This window comes from Empidonax traillii, unplaced genomic scaffold (assembly GCF_003031625.1).
Source record: "Empidonax traillii isolate 1590-97213 ecotype Southwest subspecies unplaced genomic scaffold, ASM303162v1 scaffold758:size305278, whole genome shotgun sequence".
Taxonomy (NCBI): Eukaryota; Metazoa; Chordata; class Aves; order Passeriformes; family Tyrannidae; genus Empidonax; species Empidonax traillii.
This window is the reverse complement of record NW_020955951.1, coordinates 98,841-103,108: the sequence shown is the minus strand read 5'-3', so window position 1 is coordinate 103,108 and position 4,268 is coordinate 98,841.

Here is a 4,268-nt window from a genome sequence, read left to right as displayed (position 1 = left end):
AGCCAAGTTGGTCTAATTTTTTCTTATTTTCAGAGTCCTCTAAGCGTGTTATAAGGAAATGTTGCTGATTGCTGATACTACCAAAGCCATTCTAAAATGAGGAATTCACTTGCCATTTTTTCACTGGTCCATGCTTATACCATGAAGTGAGAATCTGAGGGTTTAAGAGAAAGGGACAGACAGTTTCTCTGCTTGTCCAGAAGAAGCAGGTGAAGCATTTATCCAACTCAGCTACACAAGATACCAAGTCCAAAATACAACCAAGGTGTACGGTGCACTGAGCCACACTCCTGCCCCCTTTCCCAGTGTCTATTCCTTCTACATAAGTGGCATCCTGAACCACCTGATCATAGCACAGACACTGGTCCTTCAGGTGAGTGGGGCCGCTCCTCTGAACATGATCCACAGTGAGGTGGGGTGGCAGGACACAGATGTGGCTGTCCACCCATTCTGGCCTGCTCCCCCTCTCCAGCACTTACTGGTGAAGCCATGATCCATGTAGGAACTGAAAAAGCAATTTTGCTCACTACAGCCACCCTTAGCCCCTGACCCAGTGATGAGAGTACTTCTCTTCTATTACATGCCAAGTTGAGCCTTAAGTGGGTGTGGGTTCTGCCTGAAACAACCTGGTACTTTAGGGGCCCGGAGTCTTTCCTACAAGTTACTTCCATATTTCATTGTTGCCAAGGCACTGCCTTACCTCCTGTCAAACACCCTGGGGTGCAAGGAGGAGAGAAAAAGCCTGAAACTGGCTCTGTGCTTAACACCGGTTATCGACTGCCAATGAAAGATGTTTTTGCCAGAAAGTGTAAGAGCAATGAAAGCCTTGAGGGCAAAGTACCTGGTTTGACTGATCGCTTTCTCACAAGGGGACAGCTGGTGATGGAGGGTTGCATCCCCAGGGTGCTCTTTGTTGTTCCTCTGCTAAATTTAAAAAGGTCAGCCAACAACAAAGGAGAGACCGGACAATCAAAATGGTTCAGAATAGAAAACAGAGCCTTTAGCCAGTGTCCCCACGCAGTTGCCAAGATGCTGCTGCTGTTTGGGAACCAAGTTGATGGCCAGTGTGAAGTGACTGTCTTATGTCCAGTGTGGAAAAGCTGTCTGCCTCACGCTAGTCGCAAATGTGGAATACACATGACTCCTCAATCCAGACATTAGGTAATTACTATTTCATATTAATTAGAAACATGCTTCCTTTCTCTTCTGGGATGATGAGCAAGGGAGAGAGAGAGAATGTTGAAATGGGCAGGTTTTAGAGAAGCTATCAACTCGTAATGATCCCTCACAGGAGGTAACTCACACTGCACAACTGCCTGCTGCTACCTCTCCCATTTCTTGCAAACCAGGGCTCTGCAGCTTCTGCATTTTCCGTAGCTGTGCATTGCTGTAGCCTTGGTAAACCTGTTACCTTCTGTTCCAGCACAGGGAACATGGCTGAAGGAAACCAAGTTCCCACACCATCACCTGATACTCAGTTACATCCCAGCATCTTCACATCCCCCATAACTTCTGGACCCTGGAGCTTTTGGCATTCTCTGACATGAACATCTGGGCTGTGTTTCAGAAATGTCACTCCCACACCTACCACCAGCACTCCTGGTGTTGTTACACCAGTAACACCTTCCCTCTGCCCACATGCCAAGCATCTGTAGCTGTTCTGCTCCAAATCCAGTTTTCCCTATTGAACCTCCCCTTCCAGGCTGCCTGTGCTACCTTAAATGTGCCTCAATCTCAATCTAAAGGCTTTAGAAACTCATGGGATTTTCTTAACCCTCCCTTGCTATTTCTCCTCTCACAATGTTTACAGCGTTCGTCCACATTTAGACAGGAGTATTTCAGGGGCAAAGACAGGGTCATGCCATTCTCAGAGGACAACAAAAAGTGTTCCTTCCAACTCCAAAATATGCCTGTTCATTTCATCTTAACCTGTGACACTGGCAGTTTCAAAAGCAGCATGTGCACATCACTTTTAAATCAATGGAGCCCTTTTTCTGCTAGAAGGTCTTCCCATCTCAGAGATGGACTGTCCAGATAACACAGACTTTTTTAAAAAAATATTTTATTTTTGTAATTTTCACTGAAATTTCACTTAAGACAGCAGTTTCCTCTGTCTGGGAGCCCTGGATATTGCTGTGTGGTGTTTCACTATCAAAGTTACAGTTTTATCTAGTGCTGCAAAGTCCTGCCCAGAAATTCTCCTGACTCAAAGGGGACACTGAATCCAGGCTTGAGAGTACCTGGATGAAGAGAATGGCTGCAGCAGAAACATCTACTCCAACCTTTTCATAAACCTGCTGACTTCAGAGAGAGCAAGAAGGATGTGAAGTTTAACTTCCTAGGACATTGCATGAGGGCCAGCACAGACTCTTAATAACTTTTACCACCTCATTTTCCCTCCAATGTGCTGTTCAGAGGCAATTTTACTTTGATTGAATTAGAGCTAAATTTAAAGTGCATTTTACATCATTAGCAAGGTCTGACCATGCTGGACATATTGCTGGCCTGGGGATCATTTAGAAAATGGAACTAGATCATTCTCCATTCAGAAACCAAATATTTAATCTTCAGTGGCTGTGAGTTACGCTGGGCATGAAATAGCCGGTCAGAAGCCTGACCTCAGAGGAGACACCTCCCCAGGGCATTGCTTTGATCCTCTGGGAAACTGCTGGGTTCAGACCAGGGTGCTCTTCATCCTACCACCTTCCAGGTCAGTGGCTAGGACCATTCAGGGGTGGCCTCCCAGAGCAAAGGACCAACAAGGATAGTTTCAGGGCACACCTGGGCATGCACACTGCTGGATGCTGCAGAGCCTTCATCTTCAGCCTCTCAGGGCAGCAGAAAATCAGTAGTTCCCCATTCCATGGCAAGCAGCAAGGAGACAAAAGCTCCTTGTTCCTCCTGATAAACCCATGTCTACAGAGACATGGTCTTTGCTTGTGGATGCAGAAGATGAAATGCCCATAGGGAGGGGCAATTCTGAGCAAAAGATCACTTTCACATTTCTCCTGGGATTTGATTTGCAATAGTAATGTACTCAGAGCAGTTTGTGCTTAAATTCTGTCTTCTCAGCAGACAGTATCAGTATCAAGTTTGGCTCAACCTACAACCAAACTTCAGTTTGCTTTCTTCTTCCTGCACCTCCATGGGTTTAACTTCTGGCCCTGCACCCCCACAGGCAAAGTCCATCCAGTCCGTATTTCTCATGGGAGCTCCCCTTGTTGCTATTGACTCATTTCCATGAGTCCTCTGAGTCCCTGCTGAGGGCAAAACCCAGTGCCTGGGAAACCAGCGCCCAAGGAGCACTGCTGCAGCTGCAATGATCTCGGCATCTGTATCGCCTCCCTGACAGGCATTTCTTTTCCTCTGCTGAACACCAAAGGGACAGGATATCTTTTTCTGTACACGCAGCAATTTGAGACGCCGGGCTGACTTATGGCAAAAACAGAAGCAGGCAGCACAAAGTATCTGGTCTCCAGGAGACATGTGAAGCTCATTTCATCTGCAGCGTGCTGCCTCAGCTCAGCGGCACAAGTGGCAGCCGCCGCCTCCGCACGCAGCGGGCTCCCAGAAGGTTACACATAACATCAGGTCAGACAAAGATCGCAATTCCCTGGTTCCATGAACACTTGCTATCAGCTTCTGTCAGCCACGGGAGGGATGTAAAAGTCCTGCTGCTATGCGGGGGGAATTGTCCCCTGAGATCAGGAGGACTTTTTTTTCCTTCTTCCCTGTAATTTCCCTTAATTACAGAAAAAGTGATCGTAGCTCTTTCCTTGATGCAAAGCTGCAGGAAACCAAATCCAAGAGGCCCTTCATAGCTTCCTACTTAGCCAGCTTTATCTTGTTCAATCCTGCAGCTGGGACTGCCCAAACCACTGCCAATAAGGAAAGCAATGACAATGTCCCAGAATCATCTGCTATTTATATGAGGGCAGACTTAAGTGTGGTTAAATGAAGGTTACAGTGAAGGACAAGCAGAAAAATCTGAGAGATGAGAGCATAGGACAGGAGAAAAAAAAAAAAAACAAAGAGAGAGAGAAAAAAGCCTGCTCTGGCTTTAAATTTTCTTCCAGAAAGGAATCAAAGTATATCTTAAAACCTTTTGTGCAGTTAGAAGGCTCCAGGGCATTTTGCTGTGCAGTGATTAAAGTCTTCGTTTATTCTCAGTTAAGCTCAAAGAGAAAAAGCCACAAAGTTGAGTGGCCATGAACACAAAAAATAAAAAAAAAAAAAAAAAAAAAAAAAAAAAAAAAAAAAAAAAAAAA